The sequence below is a fragment of the Boleophthalmus pectinirostris genome, unplaced genomic scaffold, assembly GCF_026225935.1.
Source record: "Boleophthalmus pectinirostris isolate CB_2022bp ecotype Guang Dong unplaced genomic scaffold, ASM2622593v1 HiC_scaffold_10, whole genome shotgun sequence".
In the NCBI taxonomy this organism is placed as follows: domain Eukaryota; kingdom Metazoa; phylum Chordata; class Actinopteri; order Gobiiformes; family Gobiidae; genus Boleophthalmus; species Boleophthalmus pectinirostris.
Window position 1 is genome coordinate 28,529,044 of NW_026570971.1, and position 18,570 is coordinate 28,547,613.

Here is an 18,570-nt window from a genome sequence, read left to right on the forward strand (position 1 = left end):
TTTCATGTCTTGTTATTGTGTGTGTGTGTGTGTGTGTGTGTGTGTGCGTGTGTGTTTGTGTGTGGGGGTGTGTGTATCTGTGTGTGTGTCTGTGTCTCTGTGTGAAAAGTCTATGTGTTATATAACAATTTGTATGTAATGAATTTGAGGAGTCCCCAGGAAGAATAGCTACTGATGTTAATAAACTAAACTGCATATCAAAAACACTTGCACTACTTGCCAATCCAACCAGCGCGGGTAGTGCTAAAGACCTACATGGGTGAAACAGTGGCTGTCAAGGGCCTGGTCAATGTCAAGGTGGAGCTGAATGGACAACGCTTAAAATTACCTTTGTATGTTGTACGGGGTGATTACCAATCCCTGCTAGGCCGATCATGGATGGATAAAGTACAGATTGACTGGCCAGCAGGCCACACGTTAAGCCAGGGAGAGACAGCCCTAGAAACTATCCTAAAGAAACACGGTGAGCTTTTCACATACAGACTAGACCACATGATGCGTATTACTGCTAAGCTGAACCTAAAACCAGGGAGTAGCCCACGATTCATTAAAGCAAGGCCTGTCCCATACGCACTGCGGCCAAAAGTTGAAAAAGAACTAGACAAACTAATGAACTGCAGGGTGCTTGAACCAGTGCATGTCAGTAACTGGTTTGTATCCAAAGAGATGGAGACTTTATTCAGAATGAACGGAATTCAACACATCAGGTCAGCACCTTATCACCCAGCCACAAACGGCCTGGTAGAGAAATTTGTGCAAACACTCAAGCAGGGCTCCCTTCACCATCGGCTCCACAGTTTTCTGCTGACTTACCAAAACACACCACATAGTACCACTAGGGCATCTCCCGCTGAACTCCTACTTAAGAGAGCACTGTGCACCAAATTAGACCTAATAAAGCCCCCTACAAGGAGCCAAATCATTCAGAATAACCAGCAGAAACAGAGACAGCGAGGGTCAGCCACACCCCGGTCCTTTCACCTTGGAGACCATGTTCTAGCTCGCAGCTACCTGAGGGGGTCTAAGTGGGTGCCAGCGGAGATAGTAGCAATCACTGGTCCATTGTCATACCAAGTGCGCACCAGTAAAGATGGGGTGTGGTGCCGCCATACCGACCAGCTATTGGATAACCAAAGTCCTACAACTGAGATGATCGACTCACCAGCGCCTAACACCCCAAGTCTAGTGGACTTATTGGAGGCCCCACCCCCCCTCTGAAAACCTGCCGCCTGCACATCCGAATGACAACGGGGCAGACATGGTTCCCCAGGTTCCACTGATGAGGGGACCAGCACCACCACCGTCTCCCAGGGGCGACCCTCCTCGTCGGTACCCCACTCGTGAGTGGCGGCCCCCAGACAGCATGGACTTACAATCGTTCATCAGGACTGTTATGTCCTTTCTTTTTTGAACACTGTGTTATTATCTGTTTGTTCATAGTCTTACAGAATAAGGGGGAGAGAATTGTTAGGTATTTTGCCCCTACTCTCATGTTATATTAGGTTTGGTCCTGTTAGGCCACAGTACATGCATGCCCTGGTTGGCTGAATTCCGTTATACATTTTGTTGCCAACAAAAAAATAAGAAAGAGCTTAAACCACCCTTCATGTCTGTGTCTTACTACCAGTTTTAAAGTAAGGTCAATACATAACAGGATGGCTATATACACCACATTTGTGAAATGCGCTTTTACCAGGACCAATGAGTAGGAGGATTTTGGCGGCGTTTTAGTTCATATTATCAGTTTGGCTTCAACTTTACGCATCTGGCTGCATCTTTACGCAGACGCACGCTCCACACAGGAGTTTGGTTCATGTTATCTGTTTGGCTTCAATTTTATGCGGACATTATAGACTGAATAGATGTGGATGTATTATTACGCACTTTGACTTTTAGGAACTGTAAAGGGCTGGATGTATTTTCGGGTGGATCCAAGTTTCATGCGGCATGCTGTTTCCTCATCTCTTCTGTTTTACCAGTAAGATGACGCACTGCGCTTTGTTGGAACACATGTAGAACTATGTTAAAATTTGAGTCCTGTTTGTGCCTTTGAGTTTGTTTAGGGCACAGTCGTGACGCGCGAGCACCTTCGCTGCTGTGAAATCGCTGTGGTGTATTTACTGGCTTGCCAAGTAAAGCCAAGGAAAACTGGCACCAAAAGAACGTTAGTTTTTCAATACCAGTACCAATACCAGTACCAGAGTTTCGGTACCCAGCCCTAGGAGCGGGCGAGGGGAGGGCTGCATGCTGCAGTGGAAAGCGAACGCGTTAATTTATATGTATATAGATTAACTCATTTAGTTTCATAAAGGGTACAATTCAAGGGCCCTTTCCAGCAGCCACTTTATCAGCCGCTGCCCACTCGTTTGACCCCGGGACGTATGCCTCCACTACACTGGGCTTAAAAGTTACACCTGGCCGTAGCGTGCAAAATACATAAATCTGATGGTGACTACTTGCAATTTGACAAGTTTACAACAGTGTAAAATAAAAGCTGGACCGGTTCACCTCACCAGTGTTGTCGATGTATGAATGTTAGCCCAAAATGGCGGCCACTCAAAAATGACCCAATCTAAAATCCAACTCGTCATAAGCAAACATAAGGGTAAAATCGCACATGCTGTCAAAAATAAATCCCATATTTTTATCGTTCTGATGACCCAATCAATGAATTCAATATCTAGAACACATAATTAAAACCAGCTAGTACTGTATTTTTTTATCACCTCCAAGTAGCTAACTTTTTGTACCTCTTTACATACAAATGGGACACATATACTAAGTAAAACAAGACAAAATGTGTTTTTTATTACCTTTCATCGTGGAGAAGCTTGGCAGTGGGATGGCAAGGTCTCGCTCATGCTTCTTGAGATGATCAGAGGCCAGAGCACATGGCACACATATCATATTCTACTGCGTTATTAGGTGGAGTCAAGTGAGGCTGTTGCCAGTGCTGCCCCCTATGTTGGGTGGAGTGACTTGGCACAGCGCATGCGCAAGACATGCACAATGAACAAGCATTCATTGGATCAATTAACTATTGTAAATTACTGTTGTTTTGCTTAAGCAAAATGTACATAGAAAAAATAAATACAAACACAAGATTGAATGTGTATTGTTTAAATTGTGCCAGCAAATTTGATTTTCTTTCTTTAAGTCAATGGGGGAAAAAAAATTGAATGAACAACAGCAATGTTTCACTTTTTTCAGTGTGGGGCACGCTGGGGACAAGGCGCCACACCAGCAGTGCCAGCTGTCATTTGCCTGCCACGGAGTCACATTAGCCAACTGAATGCCCGGACCTCTGGACTAGCTCTAACTTTTTAATGTTTTTGATGGACTCAATGGACTCCACTCTTATAACCTGTTGATTCCCCTTTTAAAACGGCTGTAGATTATTGTAATAAAATCTTTAACACTGAACTTGGCTGGGGGTAGAAAAGTAATCTATGTTTGAGCTACATGGGATCCCACAAGAGTACAGGGTGGAGTTAACTCTTTGCTGTCTAGAGGGGAAAGCAAAAAGGGAGATTTTAATATTACCCAATGAAAAGTGGAACACAGCCAAACAGATTTTTTTATGAACTTGGGTGTCTATAGTCCTCTGGTGATCCAACATACCTGTTGTGCTGGGTGGTCAAGCCCTTAGGGGGCGTTACAATTTACCGTATGTCATGATGATGTTTCCAATTTCCTGTCACTAAACAAAGATGACTAAGAATAACCAAACCAATTCAGAACTATGCAATTCCTGTTACACAAGTGCCTCACCTGCACTGACTTTATAAAAAAATATTACTGATGATGATCTGAAGATTTGAGTCTTTACTTTAGTAATACATAGTTTCCGTCACCCTGGTTGTTTCCATGGATATGTCATTGCTCTGTCTGGAATGTTCCACAGTATGACATTAAACAGATCTATTTTACATGGATTAAATTACAGGTGGTTTTACAGCTCAACAATATTTAGAAAAAACAGACATTCTGAATGTGAACGGATCTGATTTGACCTGTAACTTGGTCTGGTTTGGTCTCCATGATAACAGAAAGATTTAATGTCATACTGAGAAACATTCCAGACAAAGTGATGGCACCTTCATAGAGAATAGTGCACTATGTAACTGTCACCATGGAGATGTTATTGTTTCATCTGGAATGTTCCACAGTATGGTATTAAAATAGTGGTGCCAGTAGGTCAAATAACAAGTAACCCTCTCCACCACAAAAGTGACACAGTGCACCTTTAAAACACTGAATCCAGTCTGTAATGAATGAGGAAACTGAATCATTTGGACATCAGTCTGGTCATAGTTGGTAAATTATCATTGTTTAAAAATAAATCTTTGTTCGTTTTACAAGCTAAAGTTGTGTTTATTAAATTTTATAGCCAAAAACAGACCTTGAGTTATGTTTTGTTTCCCACATGTTTGAGTAATACAGCATTATTAGTTTGTCTACATCTCCAAAGCTCAAAATGCTCCTGTTCCAGTCCTCTGCTTTGTGATGTCATGAAGTGGTAGTTTTCATGTAAACTGTAACATTTTACCTTTAGTTCAGCAGACAGGAAATTACAGGGCTGAAATTATCCAAAAAACTCAACTCCAGGTCTGTTTTTGACAGAGAAACAACATTATAAGATAAATCAGAAAACAATATATAGGCCCTTTAAACATGTACATCTTGCATTTATCACATTAAAGATGTGTGTAGTGCTAACAGAAATACCTTGAAATACCTTCAGTTTCAACACTAATTGTTGGCGATGTTTATTTGTGTGTCTACTTTCTTTTTGGTATCCTCTTCACTGATCTGACCTGTAACTTTGCCTGCTGGGGTTAACTGCTTCTTTCCATGGAGACTGATAAGTTTCCTTGTTTTTAAGGTCATACTGTGGAACATTTCAGGCAAAGTGGTGATCCAGCTCACAGTAAGAACACCTCTTACATATGTTAAATACAATACTGTGGAACATTTGAGGCAACAAAAACAAATGTCCATGGCTGGTGGTGGAAGAACTACTCCATTTTGTTACTTAAGTAAAAGTACAGATACTGGACTAAAATGTACTTCAGTAAAGTTCAGATACCCAACCTTACCTTACTTAAGTAAAGTATTTTATTACTTTTACTTTGTTATGTTACATCACTGCATTTCTCCCAGCAGAAAAGTTACATAGTGCATCTTTAACACTGTAAACTTAAATGAGAATCTGACCTGTGTTGTCTCCACTCATGTTGAAATCGTCTTCAGTCTTTAGTCCACCTGCTTCGGTTGTTGTCTTATGGTACTACAAGTGTGTCTCCTGCTCCTCTCTGCTCACCCTTTATATGATCTGCCAATGGGTGTTTCCTGTGTTCTCTGACAAACCAGTATTTTAGATCCACATACTTAAAACACAAGTCATACAAGAGGGGACGCTGCAAAACTCTCCTTATGCTTGGCTCATTACAATAAACTGTCAGAAGCCGACTACCTTTGGTGAAGATGGAAGTTCTAATTGAAACATGCCAAAGTAATACATCATCTCTCACCTTTTGCCGAAATGAATAAATAAATGATTAACTTCATCCTGGTTTCAATCAGGCTCTAAAATGTTGCAAACACCCACTGTGCCAGTCCAAAGATATAAGGGAGCAGGGTAGAGAGGAGCAGGAGACTCTGGGTCAGACCAAAGCAGGTGGACGGTTATCGACTGAAGACTTTCACAACATGAGTTCAGGTCAGACTCTCATTTTAAGCTTTATGTTTGACTAAAATGGCAGCACGGTGGCTGAGTGGCTAGTGTGTGTGTGTGTGTGTGTGTGTGTGTTCCTGTGTGTGTGTCCCTGTGTGTGTCCCCATGTGTGTATGTGTCCCCGTGTGTGTGTGTCCCCGTTTCTCATTTCTTTTCCATAAAGCCCCCACTTCTCACTTCTATTCCATGCACTGAATCTCCACGGCTCTTTATACTGTATTTCTGTATAATAAGATGCTTTTATAACCATAAAATAGTTATTGAGGAGTGGATTGTTTCACATGGAGCACTACTGAAGGCCTCGGTGTGAAATGCACGCTCCATCACTGTCACCAATTATGTGAGTAACTTAGAGGGTTTTTTTTCCTTTCACACATTTATCTGTTGAAAACTAACATTTACAAAACAGCTCACACAAAACTGTCAATGAAAATTTTAGTTTTCATAAAGAAAATTTAATTTCAGCAAGTTTCACCACACTCTGGTCATGTGTTATTCTGCGTGACAGAGCTATTATTATTTTATGTTAAAAAGCAGACACTCCTTTCACCACTTATCCAAATGATGACCACACCTTTAAGAGAATGTTAAACTTGCAGAATGTAATTTGTGTGGAGGGGAGGGACACAGATCCTCCTGTCCCAGAGCCTGTCCCTCAATTTGCATAATGAAAAAATAAACAAATACATTGTTAAAGAGTCTAGAGTCTAGTTTCACTTTCAGTTTTGTCATGCCACACTCTGCTTCCAAGAAATGATCTGATGTAAAGGAAATCCTGATGGGGATATTTAGTCCATATCATATATTCTATAAAATATTCCATGGAATAAAATCTGTACAAAGTTCTCCATTTATGTTTCTGTTACTGTTGTGTTTGGTTTTTAGGTTGACTTTTTAACAATTAACCCTTCAAATCAATTCTGATACATTTACAGAAATGTTTAGAAATGCATAAGGATGGGTGGGATGGCACCATGACAGCAAGGAATATTGTGGCTGGTTCTGCAACAGGGGCATTAGTTGGTTCACTCCATGGTCCGTTTTGGGCATTAGTAGGTGTGATAGTTGGAGGGAGGACTGGAGGAGTCACAAATAAACCATGTGACTGATACTGAGGGATACATATAAAAATATAAAAAAAATATAAAATATACATATACTGAAGTTTGTAACAAGTTTGTCCTTATACTCCCATATCTATCAAAAACATTTACGTTTAGGATTCAATGTGCGCACACTGCAAAAAATAAAAAATAAATACATGAAAAAAAAGTTATTTTAATTAATTAACTTATTTAATTTATTTATTTAGCTATTAATTATGTTAACAAAACAGACAATTGTTTTTCCACTTATGCTAAATTAACCAAATGATGCCACACCTTTAAGAGAATGTTAAACTTGTCATAAACTTGCAGAATGTGATTTGTGTGGAGGGACACAGATCCTCCTGTCCCAGAGTCTGTCCCTCAATTTGCATCATGAAAAAAATAAAGGAATAAAGTGTTAATATGTTTTATTGTGCTGATTTCTATTTTCACCTCCAACTTTCAGACGAGTAGAGCAGTATAGAATGTTTTCACTATTGATAAAGTGCCTAGATTAGGTTTTTTAACTCACTTACAGCAGTTTAATAAATACATAAAACTAAACAAACAAACCCTAGCAAGGACCACATACATGAACATGAACAAGTGAGAGGGGAGATAGACAGATTAAAGCAAAGCAAAGTTTCATTTGTCTGTAGTGTAACCACGCTGAACTTGGCCGTGCAAAAGCCCAGCTTGGTCGCAGGAGTAACCCGTCTGTTCGTCTTTTGTTCGTCGTGTAGTTTGTCTGCGTTGTGTTAAATGGCCAGGACACAGGGCTGTCTTTTGCGGTTTTACTGCATGAAACAAAATATGTACTGGTCAGGATACCTTGTTCAACACGGCGAGCAGCACTCTACAAGAATAGCAAGTCACATTAGCCTCTGAAAGTTAGCTTCTGTCACGACATGTCCAAAAGTTCATTACGGTCTAATAACTCATATGTTGCACAAAATATCAACTCATAAACACTCCAGATGACATAAATAAGTTGTACAATTAGGCTATGAGCATACAATGAGCAATTAAACAAAAATACAAGATTTTTACTGCCGGAGCTAAATTCAGTGACCTACCTCGTGCCCATCTCTTACGAATTGACCACGTGCTCTCGCTGCCAGGGACACTTATCACTGGCAGCCACCACAAGAGGGCGCTACTCAACCAACTCAAGTATATTGTGTCAGTAACTGTAATGACAAGTGGAATATAATACTATGTAATCACCGTTACAGTAGCAGAGAGGGGGCTTCAAAAGGGGTTTCCCCCACTTCTATTTAAATTATTATTTACAACACAGGTATGTCTGCCTAAAACACAGGACAAAGGCATTAAGTGGAAAAATATATGGTTGTTTATTCTAGTTAATATTGAAAGAGCTCATTTTACACATTTTTTCTTAAAAAAGACACAATTAACACAATTTGGGAACTAAAACCTGGTGTGGCATGACCGGCTTTGAGGGTCTAGGCTGCAGGTGCTCTTACTTGGCGTTCCGTGGCGCTGCGCTGGTGGGCTATTTAAGCGCTCCCTTCTCAGTCGTTCCCCTTTTGGCTCACACGCTCTTCCGGGCCTCTCCTTGTGGCTCTGTCCTCCCGCTCAGGTAACTTCACTTGTAACTTCCATGGCCGTTATATCCAAATTTCCATCCACGTCTCTTTTTAGTGCCGCTGCTTGGCCACTGCTTGGCGGTGCTCTGCACCGCATCAGTCCCTCGCTCCTCCGAGTCGCGGAGCACCTAGGGCGCGCTTTCATCTCCTCTGACCAAGGTAATGCACGCCCGATACTCCTCCACTCATTCATCCGTGCCCATACTTTAACCGGTGTCTCTCGGTAGCTCCACGGGTAAGACGAGTGAATCCCTCCCCATTGCGCTTGGCTGTGCGCCGCCGTGTCCGTAAACCGCGGGGCAGGTAACCAAACCCTATTCCCACGTGCTACTGTGCCAAAACAATTCTCAAAATTGTCTGTTTATAGCGTGTGCCGGTCCACATTGTTTGGACCACGTCTGGACGCAGTTATTCTATGTAGAGTTGCCTTCGATTCAGCCTGGGGATTGCGCACTGTCACACTCAACCACGGTATGTTTGGCCCAGATCCTTACGCTGCAGGCTCTGAGTTTAATCCAAAATTTAACTTTTCAGGTGTCGGCGGGGGCCTGCAGCGGCGTGAGGACACCACCTCTGCTGTTTTGCTTTTAGTTTTATTTTGTTTCGCTTTTAGTTTTATTTTGTTTTGCTCTGTTTTGTTTGTTGTGTTCTGTTTGCTTTGTTTCAGTTTTGCTTTGGGTTTTGGGGTTTTGTTTTGCATTTTCAGTATTGTGTACCTGTTCACCCACTGTAGTGTTTTACTGGTTGCCTATTTTTATGAATGTAGCTACTTTTAGCATTTAAATCTGTCTTTTAAAACAACAGAAAATCAATAAAGATTGTGTAATTGATGGAACCTGGCTCCCTCTCCCTCTATGATATACTTACCTGTGTGCCTTACATTTACTTAATTTCCCCGGACTAGATTTGGGGTGGCGTTGTTGCAGAACATATTAATCACACTTAAACAATTCCCGGAGCGTTAACCCCTCGGTTGCCACATACTTGGCGTTGTCGGCAGGACTTATCAAGGCAGAGGCCCAGGTTCCATTTAAATTGTGATTATTGTGGCTATGGAAGACCAGTAGTGCTATAAGAAAAAAAAAAAAAAAAAAAAATTTTGCTACTTGCTATCAGTATTGGGTGTCATCCAGCTCCATGCTTATTGTCTTGCATGTTTATTTGTTCTTTTTGTTTGCATGATTTAGTTTGCTGTGATTTATCTTTATTTGCTGTGATTTATTTTGACTTGCTGTGTATATTCTTAATTATATTGGCAGTGAGGTGCTGGAGCAACTGGTTTGTCCATCCTTTATTGTGGTGGCAGTTCAAAACATTAACTTTATTAACTACTGCTTCAAGATAGCTGTGCTCGTGAATTGCACTGTTTTGTGAAATGTCAATTGTAACCCCTTTTTGATTAATATATTCCTTTTTTTTTCAGAAGCAAAACAGCAGTGGGTGGGACCTTCCTTTTTTTTTGTTAGATTTTGGCTACGCTTGCGCGTCCCAATGGAGGAAGAGCTAGCGAACCTCAGGAACCAAATAGCTCAGCTGACTGCGGATAATGACAGGTTGCGTTCAGCGCAGGCAACCTCCAGTTCTGGTGCAGGTCCTTCTACTGCACCCACAGCTCAACCTACTCCTCCGCCCGATAGGTTAGTATTTATACCTCGTGATAGGAGATGTCCGATGTTTAGGGGGCACACTGGCATCGGCTTGGGTGAATGGGTGGAGGAGGTTCGGGCTTGCATGAGGGCGCGACACCTGTCACGGGCAGATCAGGCGTTCCCGTAATGAGATCAAATTCCGCTCCGAGGAGGAACGAAGCGACCCAGATGAAATAATCTCTATCCTTCAGGAGTTGTATGGGTGCTCCGAATCATATGTGGCCTTGCAGGAACAATTCTTTTCTCGGAAGCAACAAGAAGGGGAGACATTACAGGAGTTCTCTCTTGCCCTGCTGAGCCTTATGGACAAAGTTAAAGCATGTGCCTCCCGCGCCTTTGTCGAATGCAGAGTCCTTGTTGCGCGATCAGTTTATTGAACATGTACTGGATGGTTCATTGCGGCGCACTTTAAAACAATATGTTACGCAGGATCCCACGGCAACCTTGCTTGTGGTCAGGGGGGAGGCGATGAGANCCAAGCTCTGTCATGGTCTGAGTCAAAACCTTACGCTTGGCTCGTTACAATAAATTGTCAAAACCTTCTCCTTTGGCGACGATGGAAGTTATAATCGAAACATGCCAAAGTAAGTAAGTAATCACCTCCAACACCATCTCTCACCAATGATTAACTTCATTCTAGTTTCAATCTGACACTAAAATGTTGCAAACGCCCACTGTGTCAGTCCAAAGATATAAGGGGGCAGGGTAGAGAGGAGCAGGAGACTCTGGGTCAGACCAAAGCAGGTGGACGGTTATGTCTCCAGATAAGACGGTTCACCACAGAAGAGAAAGAGGCAGCTGACTTCACAATGGTTGGCAAATAAAGATTTATCAGAGTTCATCAAGAGGTGCTATAACTGCTATCATGACAGACTGTTGACTCTATGATGCTTTAACAGTGACGATTGTAAAATGAACTTGAATTTAAAATGTCAGAGCCCATTGTATCTGCTCGACTGTTCATGTGAGCAGTGATGACATACAAACAGTCTGATCACACATTTTGTATTGCAAGGAAGAAACCACAAGCACAAAAAATAAAAATAGACTCAATAATCTTTCTCTCTCTTTGTAGCTGCTGCTGGGGATGACAGTTACTATACATATAATACTATAACTGACAGCACTTTTGACAGTTACTCAGTTCTTCAAATTATAAATATCTATATCACCAATTATGTGAATAACTTGGAGTTTGTTTGTTTGTTTGTTTGTTTTGGGGTTTTTTTCACTTTTGTACATTTATCTGTTGAAAACAGCTCACACAAACTTTTAAACACATTTGTTGTTTTCATAAAGAAAATATAATCTAGAGTTATTACTGATGTTAAAAAGCAGACACTTCTTTCAACACTTATCCAAATGATGAACACACTTTAAGAGAATGTTAAACTTGCAGAATGTAATTTGTGTAGAGGGGAGGGACACAGATCCTCCTGTCCAAAGCCTGTCCCTCAATTTACATATAATGAAAAAATGAATAAAATGTTAATATTGAGTGTCTTACATTTTATTGTGCTGACTTCTATTTTCACCTTCAACTTTCAGTTGAGTAGAGTGGTATAGAATGTTTTCACAAATGATAAAGTGTTTAGATTATGATTTACTGTTTTAAAACAATGTTTCCTCCTGATAAAATTTAGGGTTATGTAGCAAGGCAACTCACTTTGTACAGCAGTTTACTAAAAAAAAACTATCAAGGACCACACACAACAAAGATCTGTGAATGAACATGAACAAGTGAGAGGAGAGAGAGACAGATTACAGCAAAGCAAAGTTTCATTAGTCTGTAATACACCTGACTATATAAGACTGATGAATACAGTTTACTATGAAACTTATCTCTGCCATGGAGACAGGTGATGCAACTTTGCAGGTCAGATTCTTTAAACGTCTGGCCAACAAATAGTTCACCTCTGAAGACATTTTAGATAACTTCTTTCGAGTCAGATTTTAGCCATGATGTGATAACAGACTGGAGTGTTTGAATTGTGTTTAGAGCTTTGTGCATAATAAAACTGAGTAAATGACTCTGTGATGGAGAGAAGGACATGAGTTTGGGCTGCAGAGGCTGGAGTCCATGAAGAGGAAGAGGTAAAATTTATAGTCAAGGCTGCCATCTAGTGGTTAAAAAGTGGAAGATATGTCAAAGATAAGTGTCAGGTGAAGCAGTGGATTCCATCTGTGGACAAGGAGAAGGTGGATTCTGAAGCAAACTTTCACCAACCCCTGCATCTTCAAAACCAACGGTCAACATTCAAGTTAACACCTCCAACCAGAGAGTGACAAAAGCCTGTCCCCAAAATGTTCTTTTGTCTGGTGAAGATGCAGGAGTTGGTGAGACTTTCCTTGAAAATCCACCTTCCCCATGTCCACTAGATGGAAGCGTTGACTGTACATTTTACATTCCACAGCCTGTGTCCTGCTGTTTATTCAAGTGTCCAGTATTTACATGTGTCATTATGCTCCTGTTGCCTGATTGATCTCATCATGGACTCCAGCCTCTGCAGCTCAAACTCATGTCCCTCTCTCCATCACAGGGTTAAAAACAACAACAACAACAAAACACACACACACACACACACAAACATGGAACTGAAAACCCCCTTTTAAACTGCACTTCAGAGTAGAAAACTGTTGTAATAAAACGTCTTGTACAATTTGGTGAGAAGGAAATAAGAGTCATGAGTCCATCTGTCTTTGTGTTGTTTTTTTTTTTATTCTTGCATTAATACGGGAAGAAGTTACAGCTTAACAGTGACCACCTTTCCACAGGTAGAAGTACATAAGAACAGCAGTGTTACAGGGAGTACAGGTCCCATGGTTAAAACATTACAGCATGATCATTATCTTAGCAGATAAATGATCAAAACTAAAGTTACTGTAACATAAGAACATGGCTAAAATAAGAAATGCCTGTGAGATATATGCTGTTGCCATTACACAGTTCACACAGATTTGGAGAGCTTTAAGACTGTAGTATTTTGCAAGTAACAGTACTTTTACTTTAGTTATTTTTTTATTACTTTATATGCTCACAGTGATTTAACAAAACTTTAATCCACTTACAAAAAAAGCACTGTGATCTAGTAAAGAGCATGAAGCATAAAGAGGACTGAGGATCTAATGACAAGAGTCTTGCATTGTCTTTATTTTTATAGCAGTTTAATTTCAACATTTTTGTGAACAACTAAATCCTTAATGTAACAGTTTGTTTTTTGATAGATATGTTTGTACTATAGATTCTGTGATAATTTGGGAGTATCAAGAGCTCATTACACATTTTGTATATGTATTTTTCTCCTTTGGATCAGTATCAGTTTACTGTATTACACACGGCTTTTTTTTCGACTCCTCCTATGACTCCTCCAGTTGTCCCTCCAATTAACGCACCTATTACCGCCCCAATTGCCCCAAAGATTGAACCAATTAATGCCCCTGCTCCGGTACAAGTCATAACATTCAATGCTATCATGGCACCATCTGGTTCCATGAAGTCATTTGACCTCTCCGCTTCCCTCCGAATCTCAGCGCGTATTTCCTCACTTATTTCCTCGCGTTTCTTCTGCTCTTGCTCTTGTAACTCCCTCAAACGACGTTCCTCCTCTTTCTTGATGGCCTCCTCTGCTTTTTCGAACATGTCATTGGTGTAATACCTTCCTCCATTTTCTTGTATCATCTTCTCAATTTTATCCAAAAATGTATCTACTTGTTTCTCGTCTTTGATTTTATTGTTGAAGACGTGATAGCGGTTGTGGCACGTCTGGATGAACTCTGATAAATCTTTATTTGCCTTTATGAAAGACTCAATACTATCATCCTCTAGATCATCACCGCGTGTGAACAAAACTATGGTGTAGTTTGCTGCCTCTACTCCAAAGACTTTCTGGATCATTTGAACAGTATCTTTCTCTTCTTTGGTGAACCTTCCAACTTGTACACAGATCACAAATGCATGTGGACCAGGCGCAGACATGGACATGCACATTATGATTCGCTCAACAATTTCTTCTTGGGTAAAGTTTGTGTCAAAAAGCCCTGGAGTATCAATTACAGCAATTTGTCGATCACCAATGGTTTCTTCATCTTTTTTGCATTCGTCTGTCACAGAAGAAGAACACAACTTCGACACAAACGCCTTTCGTCCAAGGATGGTGTTCCCAGTAGCGCTCTTCCCCACTCCAGTTTTTCCCACCAGAACGAGTCTTCGGCCTGTCAGAATAAAAAAAAAAAAACTATTCACATCCATGATAATACTGAGACAACAGAATGTGATACAGCAGCAGTTTTACATGATTTCAAGTCATTTCTCAATAGATCTGAATAACAATTTAAAACGTAGCTCCTGTAAAATCCCTAGTATTTAGTTCAGGCATTATTGGGCAGCTAAATGGTCACAGTGTAGTTACCATGGGAACACTGTTACTTTTAGCGTAAATGCTGTAGTTTCAGTTCATTCCCTTTATCTAAGTTTGTGTCTATGATAGAGGTGTACTTGTAAAGCAGTTTGAGTTGGTTTCTTTAATTGTTGTGTAAATGTTCTGATGCCAGTTTATTTTATTAATTTGATTGAGATATTTATATGTGATTGTGGACATATATTGTTTAACAGTCATTCACATGCTGATGATATGTGCTGTCTATCACTACTCTGTTACAATCATTTCAGTTAGTAATATTATTTAAATGGTATTATAAACCAGACAGAAAGATAGAAGAAAAAAAATAAACCTCCATAAAACTACTGTCCCCCTATTCAAGTGTCCTCCTTCACTCTCTCACTGCACATAGTCCTTCTGTTATATTTACAGAACAAACAATGATTGACTGATTCAACAAAGCAAGTCTGTACAAGGTCATCTATATTCAGATATTTTAGTTTTACATTATAATTGACAGAAATGTTTAAAGGGCTCATATTAGACTATTTTCTGGTCTATGGTATAATGTTGCTTCCTCATCAAAAACATACCTGTTTGATCCACACATATTTTGCATATTCAGCCATTTAGAACTCTAAACACAAAACACTCTGATCCATCTTATGGTGATACAGGTAGTGCTCCACTGTGTTTTTAAACTCCTTCACTGGAATCAATTCAAACCTTTGACTTGATAACATTTAAAACTATGAATATTCAGTCAGTAGCTGAGCTCTGATGATTTATATATTTGATTATTTGTCATGGACTATATGCATTTATATATATATATATATATGAATATTTACATTATATGCATGAACATTCCTCTAAATCTAAATTACTCTGAATTGCTAAGTGTTAAAATGTCACCTTAAAAAACAAACAAAATCAATAATAGTGTGATATGTCTCAGTGCCATAGAAGGCTTGTTTTATTATATTTGTGAGTAGATTTTGCATGCTTTTATTTGCCGTTTTTATTTGTTTTTGCTGTGAAGTCATTTCATTTTTAAGCCTACATTAGCACCGCCCTATACCCCCATCCAACTTCTCTGCCAATGAGTATCTGTAGAAACTAAGGCACCTGGAGCAGGGCGGCTAGAGAGGGAAATAAAAGGGAAAACAGGATCCTGACCAAGAGAGTGGACCTGGAGTTGAGCGCACTCTGCTAAAGAGGAGTCACTGCCATAAATAGGTGCACCACGACGTCAGCGCACCGCAGAGCACCGCAGCAGCAGGCAGAGGCGTACCTCAGAGGCGGAGTACCGCAGAGGCGGAGTTTCTCCCTCACTTGATTGAACCCAATTTGGATTTTAATTTCCTTTTTTTAACAACAATCCAACCATGGTACATTGCAATAGAAAACATAAAAGGATGTTAGGAAAGAAAGGATAATGTGTACAGATTATATTCCATTAAATACATTGTAGAAAATGTATTTAGTCTTGTATTAATCATAAGGTAATACATTCAGATTGCAAAATGATTGCAAAGTTAAATTTGTAGTTTCAGACAAAATAATCTTAAAGTCTGAACTGAACTCATGTTGGAAAGATCTTCAGTAGACATTGTTCATGTGCTTCAGTCTGGTCCAGTGTCTCCTGCTCCTGTCTGCTCTTCTCTTTTTAAGAGTCTAGGATCTAGTTTCACTTTCAGTTTTGTTATGTCACATTCTGCTTCCGAGAAACGCTCTGATATAAAGGAAATCCTGCTGGAGGATATTTAAATCCATATAATATATTCTACAAAATATTCCATGAAATAAAATATGTCCAAATTTTCTCCTTTTATGTTTCTATTACTGCTGTGCTTGGTTTTTAGGGTGACTTTTTCACAATTAACCCTTCAGATCAATTCTGATACATTTACAGAAATGTTGAGAAATGCATAAGGATGGGTGGGATGGCACCATGACAGCAAGGAATACTGTGGCTGGTTCTGCAACAGGGGCATTAGTTGGTTCACTCCATGGTCCGTTTTGGGCATTAGTAGGTGTGATAGTTGGAGGGAGGACTGGAGGAGTCACAAATGAGCCATGTGACTGATACTGAGGGATGAGAATCCAAACAAGGAGAAATGATCACAAACCTATGACAAAAATATCTATCAAAATCGTTTAAGTCACAGGTGTCAAACATAAGGCCCGGGGCCAGATCCGGCCCTCCAAGACCTTTAATCTAGCCCTTGGCTGATTTTCTACTAAAATATTTTAATTATATTTTCTATTAAAATAGTATTAATTTTCTGCGGTGTTCATCACAGCAGCGTCTCCAGCATCTCTGTACGTGGCCCCTCCCACCAGAGCAGCACAAATGAAAACTTTTCTCTTTCCAAACACTCTTAAAGGACGATCGTTTTGACTGTTGACTGTGACACCCTCATCAGAAAAATGTCCAAAATGAGAAAAGTGGAGCCGAGTGCAGGATTTTCCAAGAAAAAATTGATTTATTCCTATTTGCATATAAGTTCATGTTAAAACATTGTGTTGAAATTGCATTGTTCTTAAAGATTCAAGTTGTTCATAATAATATAATATTTTGTAAAAGAAAGAGTTCATCAATTAAAAAAGATTTCTGTAATAGATTTGTGTTTCTCTGCACAAATATTTGAACTTATTGCTATTTTTGGGATTTATATGCCATGAGTTTTCTGATCTGGCCCTTTTGGGATTAAAGTAGTTGGATACGGCCCCTGGACCAAAATGAGTTTGACACCCCTGGTTTAAGTGATTCAGTGCAAAAATAAATACATCACTGATGGAAATTTTGTTTTATTTATTTATATATTTTTTTTATTTAGCTTTTAATTATGTTAACAAAACAGACACTGCTTTTACCACTTATGCTAAATTAACCAAATGACCACACCTTTAAGAGAATGTTAAACTTGCAGAATGTAATTTGTGTGGAGGGGAGGGACACAGTTCCTCCTGTCCCAGAGCCTGTCCCTCAATCTGCATATAATGCAAAAAAAAAAAAAAGAATAAAATGTTAATATTGAGTGTCTTACATTTTATTGCGCTTATTTCTATTTTCACTTTCAACTTTCAAATGAGTAGAGTGGTATAGAATGTTTTCACAACTGATAAAGTGCCTAGATTATGATTTACTCTCTTTAAAATTATATTTCCTTCTGATAAAATTTCAGGTTCTGTGGCAAGGCAACTCAATTTGTACAGCAGTTTACTAAAAAAAAAAACTATCAAGGCTCACACAACAAAGATCTGTGAATGTACATGAACAAGTGAGAGGAGAGAGAGACATATTACAGCAAAGTTTCATTCATCTGAAACTATTTTCCAGACAAAATCACTGCTTCATGTTTCACAGTATAATGCAGCCACATGTTTTAGCTGTTCTAGCAACACAAGTACACTGAAGTCTATGGGCCCTATCTTGCCCCCAGTCTCAGCGCTGGCGCAAGTGCAGGGCGTGGAGTTCTTAGCTGGAGGTGTGTCGGTGCCTGAAGTGTAGCAGACGGGGGGCAGGTGTGGAGCGTTTAGTGAATTGCCAGAATCGTAAAAATAAATACCAAACGAGTTCACTGAAAAACAACATGTAACATGCTCAAGGCTTCTTTTATTTGGAAATATATTAGGATAAATGCTTAACATTCATAACATGTTTATGTGCTGTGCGAGGAGTCGTCCTGATGCCCTCCCGCAGCCCGCTCCCTGTATCGGCTCAGCTCTGCTCTGTAGTGTGGTTTGATCTGGATCTGTACAAAAGCTGCTCATTCACATGAGGCCGTTTACAGCGATGTCCTAAAGTGTTTTCTTACTCTGTGTTCTAATGCTGCGATGTCGATTTCCTCACATTCTCGCGGCCGGACTCTGTGCATGCATTCACTGACAGCTCGGGGCTGTGACAGCGGAGCAGACGCACGGATCATATCTGTGCGTAACCTCAGAAACATTTAGACAATAAACGTATTCCATAATCCATGACACTTCCACCTCTGTGGGACCAAATGCACTGGACACCCCAGAGACGAGAATGTGAGCGGTCAGCACTGGGGGCAAGATGCGGCCCTATGTGTTTGAGGAAATATACCTGACTATATG

At 40.0% G+C, this 18,570-nt stretch overlaps 1 pseudogene; it reads right to left on the bottom strand.

Moving 5' to 3' along the window:
• LOC129409420 (GTPase IMAP family member 4-like) overlaps positions 1–5,406 on the bottom strand; it is a 14,079-nt pseudogene extending 8,673 nt beyond the window's left edge.
• Positions 5,407–18,570: the final 13,164 nt, after the last annotated feature.